A 24,141-nucleotide genomic window follows, 5' to 3' on the forward strand; every position below is an offset into this window, starting at 1 on the left:
TCGAAAAAATATAATGTCCGGCCGGTAACTCCAGCATCCCCTTAAGGCCACACTACAAAAATTTATTAGTTGATCTATTTACATACCTTGTTCTACCAAAGAATTGTCCTTACTGTTTCTTCGTATTTGCTTCGCATTTGATAGTTCACCATCAATGGCAGCATTTCTTTTCTTACTTATGCCTATTTCTTCTATAACATCATTGTTGAAAGATAATGTACCTTCATGAATAACGTCAGTAGGTTTCACTAACAAAGCGCTACATTGTTGTTGTCGTTCTTGAATGTCGTTGAAATATTCATAATCTATATCACTACATGTTGCTAATGGATAATTATTGTTCTTCAGAAGATTAATGTTGTCCACTTGAGAGGTACATGTGTTTTCAATATTTTCGTTATTCATTATTTTGATTACGTACACAAACTTCTCAACGAAATAAAATCAATAGAACTGTCTGAACTGTTGACTTGTCTCGAAGTGTTTCAACTGATTTTTATCCGCGCGAGGCTGACACGTGACGCTACTGAAGCACCATGCGCCACGAGGCGAGAATCGGAAACAGAACAAAACTCGCAATATTTGTTTACGATTGGCTGTTCGATTTACTCTAATAAATTGGCGCAAGTTATGCATAGTTTGAATCTTAAGTATAAATGCTAAATTGTACATTTAACTTAATTGTCAATATATATGACATTTAATTAATTATTCGACGTATAAAAACATTTAATTATTATTAATATTTTTGTTTATCAACCCCTTAATTTAAAAACAAATAAAGTAATTAAATACACAATTTTACAACAATTCAATTTAATGGAATTTATCTCGTACTAATTTAATAACCACTGTTCCTCGAATAATTGTGCTATCACATAAACTCCTTCTTCAAAAAATCTTTCACTGTTACGCCAAAAAGGCATTTTAAAAGCTTTACACTTTATTTCTTCGAGTGGAATTACTATGGAATCTTCGGATAATTTTGAACACTTGAAAACTCCAATTCTTCGACAGTCTAAATCATCAACGTTATATAAAGAATCCACTTCCTGAAATTTCTGTACTTTCAAATGGTAATTATTTGTGTCGTTTACATAAAATATATTTCTCAATATGTACACATTACCATCAAATAAAATGCAACAATTGTTACGCTTATTTAAATCATATGTAAATCCTCGAAATTTAACACTCGAAAATTGTTTGGTAACTCTGTGATCGGATGACTGTACGAGAGGGTCATTCCTTTTTGCGTTAAGTGCATGTGCGACTTTTGTAGAAGAAATTTGCAATGATAGTTGTGAGTGTCTACATTTCTTTTCTTCAAACTTTTTATATATTTGTTGCAATTTTTGAGAAGGTTTTCGTACCATTTTCCGGAAAAAAGTCATATTATTTTTAAATGGAAAACATGAAAAATGATCTAGAGGTCCAAAATTATGAGCATCGTTTGTCAAATGCAGAAGACCATGCGTATACGATAAAAACTTTCTGCCGTATATATCAGCGCTTTCGGATACAAACTTTCGTAATATATCTTCGGCCATATCAATTTCACTCATCGATCTCTCATTAAAACCAACCAAAATTCGTATAGCGTAGTGCAATTTCAAAAAATGTTTTATTCGCTTATCCTCTCCAAATAAATCAAGCATAATAGTTGGTCCTGTATAGCAGTGCTCGGAATTAGTTTGAACATTTCAGCCGATTTCCGTGGTATACGCCTCCTTTCCTCTCCTTACCGCGCGCGTCGCAGTCGCTAGGGCCAGCGCCGCCAAGCGTTAGGAGCGGCACTATCCGATTATGAGTGGGTTCTTCTCCCTATTTATTAAAATATAAGAAAATTTATTAAAATTTATTAAAAATAAATTTTTTATTTTTAAATTTATTAAGTGGAAATCTATTGAAATATTTCCACTTAATAAATTTAAAAATAAAAAATTTATTTTTAATAAATTTTAATAAATTTTTTTATATTTTAATAAATAGGGAGAAGAACCCACTCATAATCGGATAGTGCCGCTCCTAACGCTCGGCGGCGCTGGGCCTAGCGACTGCGGCGCGTGCGGTAAGGAGAGGAAAGGAGGCGTATACCACGGAAATCGGCTGAAATGTTCAGACTAATTCCGAGCACTGCTGTATAGAGTAAAAATTACCGATATTCTGTTGTCTTAAAACGATGTAAATAATCTAAACTTCTTGGCTTGCGAGAAAACTCTTTTGGACAGTACTCAGCAAGAATGATCAGACGACCTGAAATTCGTAATATTACATGTGGCGATAATTTTTTGGGCTGAAATTTCTGTTCTATTAATGCTTCAAATATCTTCTTTACAACTCCCAAACACACCAAGTGCATGTAATCGTGGGGTGTTTGACTTACTGGTCCTAAGGATAAACTATCCAATGCAGATTTACCGCGATGGTGCTCGGAATTTTTAAGTTGTCGAAAATCGTTGTCACTTCTTGCTGGATAATTTTTTCCTTTGAAAATGACTGATGAATCAGTTGTATCTTTTGCAAGGTATTTTGCATTTATTACAACTGTTGAAACCCGTATGTCCAACAATATTTAAGCAATCAATCCTTGCGGGTGTGTCAGCTATGAAACACCTTATTTTTATCTTAATTTTTTTGTTTTTATAACATATTCCTTGCCTAATAATATTGTTGCGCCCGTACTATTTCGCCGCTGATGCTGTGTGTGTTACAGCTGACGGACCGATCGATAATATCGGTCATTAGAGAGTTGAAGCCAAATGGCATTTATTAATAATCTTTCTTATATTCGTTGTCAAGACAACGAATATTGATTAACAGTTTAAAGGGTCTCTATGACAGTTATAAACAAACTGTCATATGTCAGATCTGAGATAGCTGTCTGCTCGGGCGGACGTATACGACAGCTCCGGTCTTTAAATCTTATTTTCGGTTATTTATTGTATGAGTTACTGTTGAGTTACTGTTCTTATTAAAGTGTTCTCTGTTTATTCGAAGTGTTGTGTTGTGTTGCTTGATTTCGTGAGTTTCGTTGTCGTGCGTGAAATACCGGTTCGCGGACGCAACATTTTGGGGGCTCGTCCGGGATTTTGTGCGACATGACGACAAGATCGGAACACGATATGATAGTTGAAGGAGCGTCACGAAAGAGACCACGGCTTCGAGAAACGACTCCGCTTTATCTGGTGGGAGAAACATCATCCACGGAAGCGACGGCGCTTCAAATCGCGGACGCAACAATATCTAATAATTCTTCATTAAAATCTTTAAAAAAATCTGCAAAATCAGCAGGTTTCTTTTTTCCTGCGTATAATTCCGCAATCATAGGACTTCTATCGGGAATATTAGAAATTCTAAATTGTATAGGATAAATATCGTACTGAACATTTTTGTATATATTAGCTCCATCAGTACTGAAGTCAAAACAAGATTGTTGATGGTATATCTGTATCTGCAGTTTTCGAAAGCATATTCAAAATATTAGGCTTAATTCCAATATGAATATACTCCCCGGGATTTACGGTTCGAGGTACTATACGATGTCGTGGAGTTTTCAATAAACTTCTGGCATCCTTAGGCAGTCTGGCAAGGCATTTATGTTGGCGCAAAACAGATAGAATTGAATTAATTTGCACATGGTTTATGTTGGTACGAGAACATGAATCTGCTAATTTTTCAATAAAAGTCAATTCTTTTTCTGGCCTAGCAATAATATTTTTTTTCTCAATGGAAGAATCATTCCTGTCGCTGTTACTATCACTGTAATTATCGGTGTCAGTCATATTTGAATCAGATGATGATGAAGTATAATAACTGTGATTGTAAGAATGTTTATCATTATCGTCAACTGTATTCATCGATTTATTAGCTTCAAATAAGTATTCATCTACCGCGATATTGGTTATTGTTTTGCTTTTATTGTTTTTAGAAATCACAACTGCATGTTCATGATTTATACGATCTTGCGATGAATGGTCATTATTGGAATTACTGTTAGTAATAATATTCATTTTAGCAGTCTTGATTTGCATTTGACGACGTCGACATTTTTGTCGTTCAGACAAATTATCTGCTTTTTTTATTTTGTAGACAAACACTTTCTTATTCATTATTCACTGTTTTACCAATTCACTTTCTCATTTGCAAAGACACGTTCTACTCTCAGCTTTGCGTAAACCAGACTGAAACAACTGCGCATTTACTTTGATAATTTCGTAAAATTTTCCGAAAATATATTACTTATATGCAATTATAGGACTCTCGTAGTACGCTCTTCATATTTATCTACCGTATACTGTTAAATGCATGTACAATATTTTAATTAATTTATTATCTTACCTTATGCAGATTCTTTTCTGCTATAACAATATACTGTAAATCTCATTACATTCTATCTTTCCCCGAATGTAATTGGTTTGAAGCATTATTGTATTAATCGGTTATAATATGCTACTAATTTTATTTAAGAAATACTGTTGAATATCAGTATACCATCTTTACTTTTTTATAATATACTTTACCGGGCAAATTATATTCTACCACAACATTCTAAAAGTCTAATTTCATTGCCTATACATTTTCCCGAAAGTATTTGATTGATTGTGTTATGATAGACTCTTCTAATACATCTTACATATCAGTTATATTAGCACGTTTTAAGCATGTTTATGGTAGTCACTACTTATATAGCTACCAATGTAATGTAAGTTTTCTTCTATTGTAATGTATTATACTTCAATTATTTAATGTCTACCATTTCACGTAAGAATACGTAAGATATCAGTGAAGCATAATATACTTATAATTTTTTCTACCTATCACTAAAGATGGAATACTACAAAATAACCAATAATAGCTTATTGCTAAGTCTACTAGATAGTCGGAAAATATGAAACATGTTGTTTTCATTAATAGTAAATCTAAATAAAACTTGCAATTAAATATATATTATCTCGATATTGTTAACTACTAAGTTAGTTTATCCTACCTGTGCTATCTGGGAATATAACCAACATAAAGAATTAACCAAATTATTTCTTTTTAATTTTTATTATATTTTTATTTAATTCTATACATTTGAAATATATCTCATGTAAATATAATAACAGCAACAATATTATTCCTATAATTAAATAATTTTAAACCACAGTTTGAATTTTAATTTAAAATATTTCCACCATCCTCCACCTCAAAAGATTGCATAACATTTCGTTTACAGTAAAAAATGTTAAATTCTTTATTTAAACAAGAAACTAACGAACAGTGACTGAATGAACGAATTGTAAATAATACAACATCTATCTTGCTGTGATCGTTGTTAGTTTCATAAACCATTCGACTAACAAGTCAAACTCCATACCTGTTAGCGAAAAAAATGCATTTCCGTTACGACTGCTTAAGCCTCATTTAGAAATATAATAATTTCGGGTAAGAACATGTCAATGATATATTTTATGCAAATGTACTAATAATAATAAATAGAATTAATATAGTACATAAAATCTCACATGCAAATATTTATCAAAATAACAAAATATTTAAAAAGAATTTTTTTAATTAGGCTCAGTTTTTCAATTAAAACTTTAAAATGGTGATACACGCTTATTTATTGAGCCTTAGCTTGTTCTAGGTGCTATTTATTAATATATTTTACATGTGTTTGTCGTATATCTTACATCTAATTGTCGAACGTTTCGGCACCTTTTTTTGGGCCTTCTTCAGCGAATCTAATTTTTGTTGCGTCTCTTAGTCAAAATTTAAACTGGTTGTTTTTTTTTTTTTTTTTTTTGGTGTAGGTCTCTTTTGTCCATTTTTACGAACTTTTTGTCCACCCCTTGCTTTTTCCTCGTGTGTCAGACATGGCAACTTAATTCTTCTGACTGTCTGGATTGATTTTTATTGTGACTTGTTACTTTTGGTGTTGTTCGTTTCTTACTGAGTCGTCTTGTCTTGAGAGATCGTTACTACAGTAACAATAAAAATCAATCCAGACAGTCAGAAGAATTAAGTTGCCATGTCTGACACACGAGGAAAAAGCAAGGGGTGGACAAAAAGTTCGTAAAAATGGACAAAAGAGACCTACACCAAAAAAAAAAAAAAAAAACAACCAGTTTAAATTTTGACTAAGAGACGCAACAAAAATTAGATTCGCTGAAGAAGGCCCAAAAAAAAGGTGCCGAAACGTTCGACAATTAGATGTAAGATATACGACAAACACATGTAAAATATATTAATAAATAGCACCTAGAACAAGCTAAGGCTCAATAAATAAGCGTGTATCACCATTTTAAAACAAAATATTTGAATTGATATTTTATAATAACTTTTTAATGTGCAATCTATAGCAAATAAAATAAAAAAAAAACAAAATATAAATTTCTCACATAGTTTTAAAGATAATCATAGTAAAGAATGTGACATCAGAAACGGTAACAACAATTATTTTAAATAAGAAGATTTTATAGTTGTTAGTAACGTCAATAATCAAGAGACACGGTAGTGTCTCGCGCCAAGTTCACGCGCAGCGCGCAACGCAAGCGCAAGACCGACCGTGTCTCTTTACGCGAGCCCGAAAGTTAAGACGAGCCGAGATTATCGGATCTCATTTTCTATGGATAAATAAAATTCAATAATATACCTAAAATATGATATGAACATTTTCTTACACTTAATTCTCTGCCCACATTGTGATGTGGATAATTTTGTTGTCAACCATAGCGTTAATTACAGAAGGCGACTTATGCTATATTTTTTAAAATATAAAATTGACTGAGAATTATAAATATTGTTGAAACTAATCTAGGATACTCAGAACAGAAATATTAAACTTTGAGCTATTCAATTTTATTTATTTTAGACAAATTATCCACTAAAGTCTCGAATCATGTATGAATAATAACTTGCAAAATAAAAAATTTTCAAAGGTGTAGTAGATACTTACTAAGCATTTACATTCACCAACATATTATTTATTTCATTTAATACGAATTTCTAACAAATTTGGTCACTCGCACTACACTGCTCTGGATTAATAAGCAGTCTTGAGTGTGCACCAAAGTAACAGAGCAATGTAGTGCGAGTGACCAAATTTGTTAGACCGAATTCATTATTATTACTTTTTTATAACACTTTCTGATCTGAAAGGTTATGTAAAAATGTCAAATCGTAAGCGCGCGCCGCGCGGCTTCTCAGCGCCATCAGCGCATCTAACGTCAGAAATCGGAAACTGGACATTTTAGCTGGACATCCTAGAAAAACGACAATTATTTCAACATTTCGACTTTGGATTATTATAACTTTTTTTCTACAGCACCTACAGTAAAAACAAGCATACTATTCTTATGTAATTTGGGTATGCGCTATCGATTGAGCCTATTATCAATTCAATCAGTCCAACCGTTATTGAGATCCGATAATCTCGGCTCGTCTCAACTTTCGGGCTCGCGTAAAGAGACACGGTCGGTCTTGCGCTTGCGTTGCGCGCTGCGCGTGAACTTGGCGCGAGACACTACCGTGTCTCTTGATACGACAATTTTTTTGAAAAGTAAAACAATACTGTTTTGTTTTAGTTATGACAAGAGCGTGTACTTGGCGCCTTTTTTTACCTTTTTTTAAAAAAGTGAAATTATTTACCTCAAAACGCTTCTTCATTAATTACATCCGCAACTTTCTCGTTTACTAAGATCGTCAGGTGACTATCCTCGACGTGATGTACTACAACTTTGTTTTCAGTTATCTTAAACGTAAAAAATTTTATTAATAAAAAATATTGTAAAATTTGATATATTAAATACTGATAAAACGTTTTCTCAAAATACCTTATACAAGCCATAATCCTCTTCGAGTTCAGGTGCATATGACAACGTAGATTTTAACAACGTTATGGATGATTTAATACGCGGTAATGTAGAAAAATCATATTGCCGAATAGCCAGTATATTTTTATAAATTGTTGCATACAGTGTTTGCAAATTTGAGCGTGACAGAAGTGAATTTACTTTTGAAAAGTATTTGGCGAATATTTCAAATCTTTTTTCCAAAGTTTCACATTTTTTTAATTCCAATAAAACCTGTCAAATTATACGTTTTACTTTTAAAATCAACTTATTATAAAATGAGAAATATTTACAGTATAAAACTGACAGTAAGAAATGAGTCATTCACAAAATATCCGCAATCAAAAATGTATTAATTTAATTAAATTAAAAAATATAAGTAATGGTGTTATACCTCTTCACTGATTTTTGTTTCATAAATATTTAGAATAATGATCATAATATTAATCTGAATTTCTTCATCGCTCATATAGAAAAACTTATTGAGATCACTATTCATTACATATTCCGGAGCTCCATCGATGAGAACTAATCGACTTTTAGTACCCGTAGCCTCCACTCTTCTTATTAGTTCAATTGCAAGAATAGAACCGAAAGAATATCCTGTTATTACGACTTTCTTTTCGTCTCTTAATCGTGATGATATGCACTGAAGAAATAAAAGTAAATTTATATAGTAACTTTTGCATCTGTGAGCTAAATACCATTTTCTATTCCAAAATCATATGACAATATAAAAAGTTTAATAGTAACAAATATAATTGTCAAGACACCATGCTGCTCGGATAGCACTGTAAAAATCCAATTTCCGATAATAATATTGTTATGGATAAATATGGTATAAAACTGTCGTCGCGTCTATAGAAAAATTTAATAATTATAAAAACAAGAAAATAGAACAAAAAAAATAAAAATTTTGAAAAAATAAAATAAAAAATGTAAATTTTAAGGAATCTAAACGCATAGTTAGGCAAAGCATTAAATAAAATTTTGAAATAGAAACGATACAAATTATTACTAACTGTAATTATATACTTTAGAAAGACGATTAATTACAATTACATACCATTAAGAGATAATCAGCCATCTCAGATAAAGTGTTTGCAATACCGATATTGCCATATTGCAAGGATGTTGCCGAAAATTTAATTCTTGACGCTAAATGATTAAATATTGTTCCGCAGCCATCAAGTCCTGGTACAAGAAATACATAGGTTGAATTATCCACTGTGTTGGTCGGAAGATCTAAACAAATTTCTGAAACAAAATCTTGATTTCTCAAGACACCAAATAACAATTTCTGTTGTTTCGTAAGATCTATTATATTTATATCAGTTGCCGCTTCAGTTTGTGTCTCGTTGCTATTAACGTTTGCATTAGACATTTGACTCAATTTTGCAAATGTGAGGCTTCGTAGTTCTTGTGGGGTGAGCAAGATATCAACTTTTCGTTCCAATGTTTGTCTGATTTCCATAGTCATCATGGAATCCATTCCAAGTTCAGCCAAAGATGTATTTTGACTTATTACTTTTATATTTTTTATATCTGCAATACAAAATTTATAAAAACATTATGACTTATTATATTATACCAAAAAAAGTTTAATAACATATTGTACATGAAAGTGTGCGTATATATGTTTGTGTACGCATTTGTGCGTGCAACAATGACTTTTGGGATGTTGTGATATCGAAGTAAATAATGCATGCAAAAATTATTACGTTCTAAGTAGGCTATAACAGAAAGAAATCTATTTATAAATTCTTACTCATTATATCAGCAACGATTTCCATTATGTTCTCTGATCCCGATAATCCCGTTTTCTTTTCACTTACAATCATGCTGCTTACGATCGGTCGGTTCTGGAGCAAAAATTTCTCGAATTCTACAAGGCAGGAAGATATTTTCTGCTGCAGAGTCCCGCCGATAACTAACTCTTTATTGTCTTCCTGCATGTCAGCGATGAGACCTACGTCACCCACAGCTCCCCATTGAATTGCCAATCCGGGTAGTCCTTCCTCCGCTCTTTTTTCGCACACTCTTTCCATGATGGAATTGGCCATTCCATAATTGGTTTGCCCAGCGTTCCCTTTTCCGCAAGAAACGGAAGAAAACACTACAAAATGTCGAAGTTTTAAACAGATCTTTCTAGATGCTTTATCTAATGTCTGTGTCGTCCAGGCCTTCGACATGAAAGATTCCGTGAAAGTTTCCATGGTTTGGTTCCTAAGTAGACAATCTTTCAAAACCACAGCAAGATTAAATATCGCATCTACTGATGCTTGATTTTCCGCCATTTGTAGAAAATGTTCACATTCTTCGGGATTAGCAAGATTTACGTCTTTAACTATCTGCACGTTTACACCGTACGATTTCCATAACTCAACCCTCATTCGCTGATAGCTATTCTTTATTCCAGTTCTCGAAGTTAGTACGACATTCTTAGCGCCTCTAAGTATCAGCCAGTCAGTTAACTCTAAACCAAATCCACCCAAGCCGCCTAGTATAACGTAAGTTCTATCGCTTTGGCAGTAATAACGACGGTGTGCAACAACTGGTGAATCGAAAGATTTACCATCCTCATGTATGTTTAAAATAATCTATAAACATATCATTGTATTAAAAATATGAAACTTATTACGTGTTACGCACAATTTTTTAATAATAATTTATAAGACATGTTTAATTGTTGCAAACGTACTTTCCCCATGTGTTTACCGCTTGCCATGTATCTAAAAGCTGCTTCAATTTCCGTCTTAGGAAAAACTGTCATCTGAATAGGTTTAATATTTTCATTTTTTAAACCATCAGCCATTAACTTGGATAACTGAGATTTATTTTTATGATTACTGGTAAGCATTGTATCCAAAAGAACAGAATAAAAACTGATACCTTTTTGAAATAAAAACATGTTTAGGAGATTGTTGGACAAAATATCAAACCTTCCAATCTCTAGAAAACGACCCCTTTTTGCCAAACAGCGAACAGACGCTATAAGTTTTTCTTCCGCCAAAGAGTTTAATACAATATCAACGCCGCGACCATTTGTTTGTCGCATTATCATTTGTTCGAAACTCGTGTCACGCGAATTTCCAATATGCTTATCGGGAATAGCCGGAAACAGTTTTCTGATGAATTTACGTTTTTCTGCAGTGCTCACGGTAGTAAACACTTGACATCCTTCCTGAAGAGCGAGATGAATGGCTGATTGTCCAATGCCACCAGTGCCAGAGTGGATAAGTACTTTATCATTCTTCTTCATTTTTCCAAAATGATATAAAGCATAATAATTTGTGGTGTAAATACACGGCACTGTAGCTGCCTCCTCAAATGTCCATGAATCGGGTATATTCCAACATAAATCTTTATCTTGTACAACGACATTTGCTATGCACCTAAGAACATAACAACATTATTATTATTAAATAAATTAAATTAATGATTGAGTTATTATAAAATAACAATCTCTTATAATAGAAACAAAATAACAGTTTTATCGGTTTATTTAAAGAAAATTGTGTAAATCATATAAGACTGTAACACCAAATTTGTTACTCACAAATTGTGCAATGCCATATTCTTGAGCGAATTCTGAGACAATTTTTTTTTTTACAAAATTTTGTCCGAAGCTTAGTTTTCGAGTTATTATTGAAAATAGTTTATTACTTACGAGTCCGATAGAACGGACAGGCAGGGATGGTGCTATGCATCATGAGACGATAGTAAACTTGACAGTCTCATTAAACATTGCGCGCCCCTGCCTGCCCGTTGTACCGAACTCGTAAGTTGTTACATATTTTCAATTATAACTCGAAAACTAAGTTTTGGACAAAATTTTGTAAAAGGAAAAATCGTCTCAGAATTCGCTCAAGAATATGGCATTGCAAGGACATCAAGTTATTTTGAATCATCCTGTATATATATATATATATATATATATATATATATATATATATATGTAAAAATTTTTAGATCAAATAGAAAATGGGCAGCATGGGTGTAAAGTTGAGAAAGAATGCCCCATATATATATATATATATATTTTTTTTTATATATTATTTAGTTACATACTTATCGTCAGAAATTCCCATTACTCGTTGTCCATTGCCATCGTATCCTACATATTCCAGTCCAAGACTCGTGTCATGAAATCGATTCGACTTTAGGAAATCAGATGTTAATTTACCAGTTGCTAGCATTACATCTTTGAAATTGATGGACGAATAGGCCACACGTACTATATCATTGCCATGAGAATCGACAGATATATCGTTTTCCATCCAACAGAAAGAACTTAAATCGCCTCGAACCTGTAGAAAAGTATTCGTTAAACAAATAAATATATTCGTCAGATAAAGCGCGAGACTTTTAAGAAAAATTTTTAAAAATATTTGAAAAAAAAATTTACAATACTATTATGTCAATAGCATATTGATAGATTATCCAAATTTCGACAAATTGTTTTATATACCGTTTGGCATACATAGGCGGCAGTTACGGATTCGACTTCTGGATGCGGTAATCGCAAATGTCGATAAGATCCCCAAGTTTTATTAGGTCGCAAAACGCAAACAAACATATCTTTTTGTATTTGTTGCATATAGAATGGATCTTGGAGAGAAAATTTCGGAGCATGCTTGTCTTGAATAAGCACACCTCTAACCAGCTGTCCACCAGGTTCTTTTCTCAAGCAGTTAATAAAACCCAATAAACCGCATTCAAAGTCTTCTTCTCCAACAATTATAATTCTGCTATTACTATTGTGTTTGTTCTTGTTGTCTACAAGTTGCTTTAACTCTTCTAGCCAATTAAAATTAATATTATTTATGTAGACGACAATTGTTTTTGTTATTATAATCTTTTTCTTCAATAGTATAATTATTTCTTTATCCGTACGTTTTTCCAGAATAACACTTAATGCACATTCACTCAAATATTTTTCATACTTATTTAGATTGCATTTCTCGCGTGTTAAGAGATAACCGCCATCCCTCAAAAGAGGCAAAAGTTGTTCTAATGAATTCTGATGTTTCGTCAAAAGATTAAATCCTGTAGCTATCAAAGCTTTGTCGCCTACAAATGGTTTATTTAAGTCTGCGATCGAAACATTTGAAGACAGTTCCTTTGGATTGAAACGATTCGGCGATGTTAGTATAACAACATTTGCTTGTATTAAAGGAATATCAGCAAGAGCTTCAATCAGTAACGTTGATGATAGATCTTCTAACATTACATCATCAGCATCTTCCACTAGCTCTATGGCTGTTGCTTTAATGATCTGATGATCTTCTAGCGCTAGCTGCGTCGATATTCGAATAGCTTCATTTAACGAAATATCAGCGTGATCCTGATGAGCTATAAATTTATGTTCTTCGATGACGGGATCTCCGATTGGTTTTCGACGAGAAATCGAGGTAGCTTTCAGGCCACGTATCTCTATTCCACCTGATTTAATTACGCCTATTTTTTTATATACACGTACAGGTATTTCTGCAATTTAATAATTTAGAAAATATTACATTTTAAATAATAATGTTTTTATTATTTAATTATTTAATAATTTAATAATTTTTTTATTATTTATTTAATTGTAAGTAAGATATTTACGTTTATTTAATTTGGATGTCATTTTCTGCAATTTTGATGCTTGAAGTGCGGGACTAATTACCAATTTTTCAATACTCGTTGGAATATATAAGTCTCTGGTATCTTTTCCAAGTATATACATCTGCAGCATGTTGTCCATGAATGTCACCCAATTACCTATCCAAGTGATGTGCCCTTTGCTGCCTGATATTGATGCGCTATTTAAGCTACAAAATCCACCACTGTATTGATAACCGCGTAGCCTTAATTCTTTGTAAATGTCTCGAGAAGTCATATCTTCTTCCTCATCAGTATCCACCGACAACAGATCATTCGGCATCATTTCTTGTTTGGCATTTGATACAACGTGTATTTCACCTGTTACAACAACGCTGTCTCCTTCAGTGATTTCAAATTTGCCGCTCTCTGCAATAATTTTACATCGAATGTTACATGTTATTGTAATTATATTATTAAAAGCTTTTTTTGGAAGAATAAAATTTTACACATACCTTTCTGTATTGTTATTGTCAAATTCACAGAGCCTTCGTTCGATAAATGTGTAGCCCGAATAAATTTTACATCTTGAAATACTATTGATATTGAATTGTACATTGCACCCATTATCATTCCAACCGTTTCCCAAACAAACACTAGATAGCTTGTCGCAGGTAACAAATTTTTTCCGTCAATGACGTGACCGGTTATAAAGCTATATTCATCGTCATTCGTCGAAATTTCTATTTTTCTTGCTCTGGATCTGATTATTGTCGGTGTTTTTTTTGTACATACATACCAATCTTCAGAATGATTCCATCTGATGGTATTAAAACGTTTACAGTTATGTGTTTATTTTCATATGCGATATATTAATTTAAAAATATATTGTACCTAATTGATGGAGAGATCATAGGAGTGCTTCGGCTAACTGGAAAATTCACCGGTGGATACAAATTAGCGATACACGGCTGTAGGCCACAGTTGTAGAGTTCTCCAATCCCTTGCAATATTAAATCGATAGCATTTGGTTCACTACGCTTAGTCAGTACAATGTTTGTTACTTTTGAATAAACCGATTCTATCAAAATGTCCTGTAAAATGCTAACTGGTGCAATTTCGATAATTACAGCGTTATCTGGGATCATATGCGTTGCTTGTTCAAAAAGAACGGTGTTTAATATACTGCGCGTATGGTAGCTTGCTGAGCATAATTTTAACGTTGAATTGGACCATTCATTGCGAGGTACGGAGGTGCTGATCCATTTGGGACTTCTTTCTTTCGGCTGTGAAATTATTTCGTTCAAACTTGTAAAAAACTGCGATTTCAGAGAAGCGAGATAACGACTGTGATGCGGTATGTTGTTGCTGGAGATTGTTGTCACGTGAATGTTGTTCTTCTGATAAAAAAATATATATAATTAATATATAATTATAATTATTTATAATATATGATTATATTATAATATATAATGCAGTATATATATATAATATTTATTAGTAAATGCGACAAATTAAAATTAAAAACTTGGATATTTATTTAAATATTAAGAACAACAACTACATACATTAATAAAAAAAATCTATAATTTATAGAAGGTAGATAATCAACATACCTGCAATTTTTGCAAAAACTCTTGCATGGATTTAACGGGGCCTGTTACAATATTGCTGTTTTGGTTGTTTTTGCATATTACTTCAATATCTGCTGGACATATATCTTTAAGAGAATTGTAATCATAATTGACAACTGCGATAGAGCTATGAGCTAGTTTCTCTTTTACACATGCTAAACCAATAAAGTACGCTGACAAAATAGTTTGTTCCATAGTCAGACAGCCGTCTGCGTAAGCACAACCAAGTTCACCAGCAAAATGACCAATTATGTAATCCGGAATAATCTCTATAGATGTTAAGAGATCTACTAAGCCAATCTACAATGTTAATAAACAATTTTGTCACTAAATATATTGCATTAAGAAATAAATAATGTTTGTTATTAATATTTATTATTAACATATTTTATAATAAAGTCAATATAATAAAAAAGAAGGTATTAATAAACTAAAATTTGCGTTTATCAGTACATACAATATATCTATTTGCGGTTTTGAAATATAATACCTGAATAGCGATGATGCCAACAAAAGTATGTAAAGCGTTTTTGTTTAATTTTTCATCCATTTTCGTCAATATATTCGTAACACTTATATTATATGGTTTTAAAATAGCATTGCACATTTTTACAGCATTCGCAAATGCGTGAAATTTTAATAACTCTTTACCTGATAAAGTTTAAAAATTTATATATTATTTTCTTAATCAGTTTGTACATATAAAATTGTTAAATGTTGGATACATACCCATTTCTGGCCATTGCAATTCTAAGGCAGAGAATATGAAGCAAATAGGTCGTTTTATGTTTTTACAATTTTGAATTTGTTGTATGGAATATTTTTGTTGAGAATTCAGTATAATGTATCCTCTCCATGAATGACCATCTATGGCGTCAGTGTGAATATCGTGTAGTAAACGGATATATTCTACATCTATGGGATGATTAGCAATCTACAAAATAAATGTTTTAAAAATAAATATAGTATACATAATGTAACGTTTTTTGCTGTTAAAAATGATGTTGGTGCTGTTGCTGAATTAGTTACATCATCTAGAAACAATTTCACTGATTCTTCTGTGCGTCCAGACAATACCACAAGTCTTGGTAAATCATCAGTGGGTGCTGCATTATTAATCTTTTTTTTTGACATTCCATTGTAATAACATGTGACCATTGGCTCCACCGAAACCGAAAGAATTTATGCCTACGTAACCATTTTTAAGAGGCATTGCTTCTGTGATGACACGGATGCTTCCATCCATTAAGGCGTCTATATCGTCCCGCGGTGATGCAAAATTAATGTTAGGCGGTACAAAATCGGTTTCAAATGCTATTATCACCTACAAAAATAAATAAATTTTGATATATAAATTTGAATTAATTATAGTAGTACTTGATCTTTTTTTTGTTGTTAGACAGTTATAAGATTAATAACACGAAACATAATATTTGCTATATTAAAACGCTTTAGCATAAGAATCTTTGTGTTTATTTATATCCAAAAGATAATCTTTCTTGAATAAATAAAGAATTTATAGTTTTTATTTTATTGATGAAATTGGTAATCATCACATTTAAATTAAAGGATTACAACTATTTAATGTTCCTTTTTAACAATATTAATAGTTATTATTTGAAATATTTCTTTCTATCTTAAAAATGTTACATAAAAAAATATAATGGTAAAATTACATAAAAGAATTATTTTGGTAATTTGTAATTGTTTTAAATGTCTTATTTTGTTTGTTATTCTAAACTGTTTGTCTTTATGTTATAATAAAATAATTTGTTAAATAAATTGTTTTACTTTAGCGATTTGTGTGAAAACGCTGGCAGGTTCTGCGTGACCAAGGTTGCATTTTATGGATCCCACCATCAAAGGGGTTTTTCTATTTTGGCACAGAGCTTTATGAATAGCATTGATTTCTTCAGGATCGCCAACTCTAGTAGCAGTAGCATGTGCTTCAATGTAATCCAAGTCAGATGTTGATACTTTGCATTCGTTGTAAAACTCTGTTAATAAAACACTTTGCATGCGTGATGATGGATATGTTATTCCTTCTTCTTTGTAACCGTCGTTATTGAGTTTAATCTGCTTACACACAGCATAAATTCTTTTTGCATTTTTAGCTTTTTGAAGATATATTACCGAGATGGTATCGGAACGTGAATAACCACTTGCATTAGTATCAAATGGCCTACAAATTCCATCAGAAGATAAAAGACCTAAAATTATGTACAGTATGTATTCGTTCAATATAGTATATCAAATTAGCTTGTATTATATAAAATCAAGTAATTTTAGTGAAAATAATACCAAGCCGAAAGAATTGCATATGTATAATAGGATGTAAGCAAAGGTTTACGGCTCCAACTATTGCGTCCTCGCATTGGCCTGACATAATACAATCATATGCAGCTGCGATAGCGTATATACCAGAGCTACAGGCAGTATCCACTGTATACGATGGTCCTTTCAGATCGAATGCACGAGATATCATATTTGCCGCTGCATATTTGGAGCATCCTACAATGGTTCCTTCGGATATCTAATTTACAAGAAGTAGTGATATATTTATATAGGTCATGTAATTACAAAAATCATTATGTAAATGATTTATTTCAACTATGTCGTAGTGTTATATCTCCATGAATCAATAATTTTTCTTTATTTTGTAGTCCTTTTACAAAATATGAAATCATATTTGCCACCATAGATTTGCTATATTTAATAATATATATATCGTTTTTCTAATAACAGGATATAAACAATTACAAATTTATGCATGTAAATCAGTGCTAGACACGATCTGCACATTTCGGTCGATTTTCGTAAGCTAACGCCTACCAGCTCCCCACTACGTAAGACGTTTTTAATAAAAACGTCTTATTCAACTTTAAATTAACAGTTATTCATTAATTTACAAATTGGAAAAAGTCTCTGGAACATTAAACAAATCTAATCTATCGAATATAATATAATAATATTTTAGGATTTTTATATCGTAAATGTTATAATCGAGAATTTTGAAACTTTGTTATTGAATTAATTATTAAAAAGCAAAAGATTTTAAAGATTGCGTTTAAAGTATTGATATTTGGCAGTCACGTGACACGGATCTTCATCACGTTACAGATGCGTCGTACCTGAAGCAGAGCGCCACTTGCGTTGTCTCAAGACGTAGTGGGGAGCCAGTAGGCGTTAGCTTACAAAAATTGATCGAAATGTGCAAATCGTGTCTAGCACTGATGTAAATGTTAATTTTTATACGATAATCGTAATAACAACAAGATATTAGAGCAGGAGCTGGTTAGAATTGCTCAAAAATTCATTTTATTAAAAATATAACAGACGTTTTGGCCTAAGGGATGTGGCCATCTTCAGTGTAAAAATTTGACAATGATATTGAAGTTAACTTAATAGCTTGTTATTATTACGATTATTGTTTAATAAGAAAGAGCAAATCTTAATATTATTTACAATTTTTATAATTTCTGCAAATAATCTGCAATTATTTTTTTCTTACTATATTTATCAATCAATGATTTTTTTCACCTGCAAATTTTCGTACATAAATGCCAGTTGTGATTCAAAGTAACACGTTCCAATAATTACAGCAGTATTTTTTCCTCGTAATTGTTTTGGATTAATCCCTGCATCGATAATTGCTTCGTAACTCTGTTCCAGTAACATTCTTGTCATAGGATCAAGTGTATTTGCTTGTTTGAAAGATATATCAAAAAAATCGGCATCAAACTTTTCCAGATTATTAATTATTCCCGAGCGAAGTGGTAAGTCCGAATGCTCTAACAAATATATATTTGTAAATTGTAACTATATTGTGTTCTGTACATTTATTATTTTAAAACTATAGTTTAAAGTACATTTTTAAAACGTATCAAGAGACACGGTAGTGTCTCGCGCCAAGTTCACGCGCAGCGCGCAACGCAAGCGCAAGACCGACCGTGTATCTTTACGCGAGCCCGAAAGTTGAGACGAGCCGAGATTATCGGATCTCGATAACGGCTGGGCCGATTGAGTTGGCAATAGGCTCAATCGATAGCGCATACCCAAATTACATAAGAAAAGTCTGCTTGTTTTTGCTCTGTGTGCTTTATAAAAATAAATATATGCATTCAAAGTCGAGAAATCTAGAAAATCATCTCGCTAGGATGTATGTCGCGTTGATATGTATGTCGCTCGTGTCTTATTGGTCAGCGTCATTCTAACATGGCGGCGCTCAGACCTGTCAGCTCGCAGTTTTGATGTATATATTAATTACATTTATATATTAGTATCGATCGTAAAATGTATATATAACGTGTTGTGGAGACGAATAAAGATAGTGTATATCAAAAATAATAGTATTCTTCATAAAAAAAATTTTTTTCGATCTTAAAGTGCAGAAGTGTACATTCTCAGTATTCTGTAGTTCAGTGCTCGGAATTAGTCTGAACATTTCAGCCGATTTTCGTGGTATACGCCTCCTTTCCTCTCCTTACCGCGCGCGCCGCAGCCGCTAAGGCCAGCGCCGCCGAGCGTTAGGAGCGACACTATCTGATTATGAGTGGGTTCTTTTCCCTATTTATTAAAATTTTAAAAAATGTATTAAAATTTATTAAAAATAAATTTTTTATTTTTAAATTTATTAAGTGGAAATATTTCAATAGATTTCCACGTCACCCATGAGATACTAATGCTGACGCGTTTTTTTTTAAATGGTTTCCCCCGTAGACCTATTCCACTAAAGATAAAAATAAATTTTTAATTTAAAAAAAAATATATATGTAAAAGAGATTTTCTTAATTAGATTTTCTTAGCCTTTTATGAGAATGAACAATTGATGCAATAATGTAGATAAAAACCACTTTTTGAAAAACGTGTCAGTATTAGTACCTCATGGGTGACGTAGAAATCTATTGAAATATTTCCACTTAATAAATTTAAAAAAAAATTTATTTTTAATAAATTTTAATAAATTTTTTTAAATTTTAATAAATAGGGAGAAGAACCTACTCATAGAACCTAATCAGATAGTGCCGCTCCTAACGCTCGGCGACGCTGGCCCTAGCGGCTGCGGCGCGCGCGGTAAGGAGAGGAAAGGAGGCGTATACCACGGAAATCGGCTGAAATGTTCAGACTAATTCCGAGCACTGCTGTAGTTAGTTAATTAGTGGACAGAAAGTGTACTTCGTGCAGATGGTGGAATCTGCAAGTTTCTGACGTTAGGTGCGCTGATGGCGCTGAGAAGCCGCGCGGCGCGCGCTTACGTTTGTTTGGCTATTTGCTCATTTAAATTTTTAGATGTTACATAGAAAAATATTAAAATTTTATAGTTATTTGAGTTATTAATTACTAAAGATGAGTACTAAAGATCCGAATAAGCACGTATCAATCCAGCCTGCCGCCGAATGCAAGCGCGCGAAGAGATACAACCGCTCAGCGATTATGATCGCTTTCAAGCGTTTCAAAAATCCTCCTCCCTAAGTGATAAAAATATCGAAGTTGTTTTAATAGGTTTGCCATATGATTAAAATGTTTATAATCAGTACAGCAGCGTTACAAACTTTTGTTCTAGGTTTCCACGCACACAATCGAGGGACCATGTTTATGTGCTGCGCAGAACGCTTTACGCAGCACATGAACATGGTCTTTTGATTGTTGCGTGGTAACCCAAGCCAAGAATTGGTAACGCTGGAATACAGACTAATGCAGGCAGAAAATTATTAAAATTTTATAGAAAGAAAATTTAAGCATTTGTTATTGGCATTTAAAAATGTAATAACTATACAAAAATGAGTTAAAGATTTTTGGAATTTTAAAACAATCTATTTCTCTTATTTCATATAAAACACTAAATAAATTTTTACTATACGAACAATTACAATATCATTAACATTAATTTAACTTTTTTAATAAAAAAAATTTCCAATTAATGCATCTCAATATAATATTTATTTATTAAAACATCTTTTATTTACTATCTACATTGAGTTTACATTTTATAAAGTACAAACATTGTTTTTTTATCTAAATAAATTTTCATTAAGTTTTATGAATACTATTCGAACTCGTATTAAAAGCTTTGCATTCTAACACACACGAAAAATGGAGACATCTAATTCTACAGCCGGCAAAACTTCGTCGAATAACAATACCACGCGTGGTGAGAAAGTAAGTGCATTATAGCAAGTCATTTTATAAAATTAATTTTATACCGAAATTAATTCGTTTGGTGAAAACATTGGAAGATAGTTTTTCATTTACATTATACTCGTGCACAAAAATAAACTATAATATTACAAATAGAGAACATGAACTTTAAGGTACATCTAAATATACACGCAAACCTTCCAAAAAAGTTGTTGTATATATAAACACGCAAACCTTACAAAAAAGTTGTTGTGTATTTTACCTAACAAAAAAGTTGTTGTATATTTGAAAATCAACAAATTACCTTTTTAAAAAAAGGTAAAGAAAAGGCGCCAAGTGCACGCAAATCTTCCAAAAAAAAGTTGTTGTATATATAAACCTTTCAAAAAAAGCTGTCGTATATATTATATATTAACCTTCCAAAAAATTTATCTTCCACAAAAAAATGTATATATATTAACAAATAACAAACCTTTCAAAAAAAGTTGTTGTATATATAACCAAATAAAAATTTGCTATATATTCTGCCTATGAAAGAGGTGATATCAGAAAATGACGCCAAGTTTAAATAAAAAACCTTTCAAAAAAAGTTGTATGTATATATTTAAAAAAAAGTTGTATATACCAAATAAAAATTCGCTATATATTCTGTCTATAAAAGAGGTGATATCAGAAAATGACGCCAAGTTTAAATAAAAAACCTTTTAAAAAAACTTGTATGTATATATATTACGAAAAAGGATTATATTTATTATATTTAATTATATTTATTATATTTATTTATTAAAAAATTTTTCAAATTTAATCAAAATAAAAAAATATTACAAAATTTTGCAAAAAACTTGGCGCTGCTGTACTGAACTACATGTTAAATACATCTTAAAATATTATAGAGAATGAAAATGAGCAATAATTTTACAATTTACATGATTAAGTGTTATAATGACTCAAACTGACCAGAGCGGCAAACGGCGACGCGATAGCCAATTAAACTCTTGTTCTTACGGTAAAATTGTAAGTTGATTAGCTATAGCATCGCCACTTGCCGCTTCGTCGCTCTAGTCTGTTTGAGCCGAAATTTGTTTGCATCGCTTGCTCTAACATGCTCCTACTCGTTCTAATACTCCAAACTAAACTATAGTATTACGTCACATATACTATAGATTAAAGTATGTTGGAATGATTAGGAGCATGTTAAAGTATTGCGATGCAAATGTTATGTAAGTTAATAGTTTAGTACAGCAGCGCCAAGTTTTTTGCGAAATTTTGTAATATTTTTTTATTTTGATTAAATTTGAAAAATTTTTTAATAAATAAATATAATAAATATAATTAAATATAATAAATATAATCCTTTTTCGTAATATATATACATACAAGTTTTTTTAAAAGGTTTTTTATTTAAACTTGGCGTCATTTTCTGATATCACCTCTTTTATAGACAGAATATATAGCGAATTTTTATTTGGTATATACAACTTTTTTTTAAATATATACATACAACTTTTTTTGAAAGGTTTTTTATTTAAACTTGGCGTCATTTTCTGATATCACCTCTTTCATAGGCAGAATATATAGCAAATTTTTATTTGGTTATATATACAACAACTTTTTTTGAAAGGTTTGTTATTTGTTAATATATATACATTTTTTTGTGGAAGATAAATTTTTTGGAAGGTTAATATATAATATATACGACAGCTTTTTTTGAAAGGTTTATATATACAACAACTTTTTTTGGAAGATTTGCGTGCACTTGGCGCCTTTTCTTTACCTTTTTTTAAAAAGGTAATTTGTTGATTTTCAAATATACAACAACTTTTTTGTTAGGTAAAATACACAACAACTTTTTTGTAAGGTTTGCGTGTTTATATATACAACAACTTTTTTGGAAGGTTTGCGTGTATATTTAGATGTACCTTAAAGTTCATGTTCTCTATTTGTAATATTATAGTTTATTTTTGTGCACGAGTATAATGTAAATGAAAAACTATCTTCCAATGTTTTCACCAAACGAATTAATTTCGGTATAAAATTAATTTTATAAAATGACTTGCTATAATGCACTTACTTTCTCACCACGCGTGGTATTGTTATTCGACGAAGTTTTGCCGGCTGTAGAATTAGATGTCTCCATTTTTCGTGTGTGTTAGAATGCAAAGCTTTTAATACGAGTTCGAATAGTATTCATAAAACTTAATGAAAATTTATTTAGATAAAAAAACAATGTTTGTACTTTATAAAATGTAAACTCAATGTAGATAGTAAATAAAAGATGTTTTAATAAATAAATATTATATTGAGATGCATTAATTGGAAATTTTTTTTATTAAAAAAGTTAAATTAATGTTAATGATATTGTAATTGTTCGTATAGTAAAAATTTATTTAGTGTTTTATATGAAATAAGAGAAATAGATTGTTTTAAAATTCCAAAAATCTTTAACTCATTTTTGTATAGTAATTATCTACTGTAAATAATGACAAAGAAAAGACCATTAATCACATTTATGAATAAATGCAAAATTATAATTGATAAAGTAATCACCCCTATATCCCATCGATTTAATCTAAGAAGATTAATTTTGTTGAATAGATTTTCTTGTAATTGTTTCATATTGTCTGAGTCTGGAAATTTGCCAGCCATGCCAGAAATAACAATTTCGTCACTGGATTTGGTATTAATATATGATTCATATGTTTTTTCGGTACCCATAATTCTAATTGTTTTATTGGATATATAAATACAGAATAATAGATGCAAATATACTTATCTTATTTTATTGGGTTTTGCTTGTTGCGATGTTTTTTTGCGTTTAAAAATGCGCCGTGTTACTGTAATCAGTTATCGTTTGAAGACTGGACGATGAAGCGCTGAAGCAGAGTTTTTATAATCAAGTTGACGTAATTAGCTACTACGTAAAGTTTTGATGACTTTAAACATATGAA

At 31.4% G+C, this 24,141-nt stretch overlaps 1 pseudogene; it reads right to left on the reverse strand.

Annotated features, from left to right (window-relative positions):
- Positions 1 to 5,033: 5,033 nt before the first annotated feature.
- On the reverse strand, positions 5,034 to 24,018 carry LOC105667548 (fatty acid synthase-like; annotated as a pseudogene).
- Between the last annotated feature and the right edge of the window lie 123 nt (positions 24,019 to 24,141).

This window comes from Linepithema humile, chromosome 1, assembly GCF_040581485.1.
Source record: "Linepithema humile isolate Giens D197 chromosome 1, Lhum_UNIL_v1.0, whole genome shotgun sequence".
NCBI classification, from domain to species: domain Eukaryota; kingdom Metazoa; phylum Arthropoda; class Insecta; order Hymenoptera; family Formicidae; genus Linepithema; species Linepithema humile.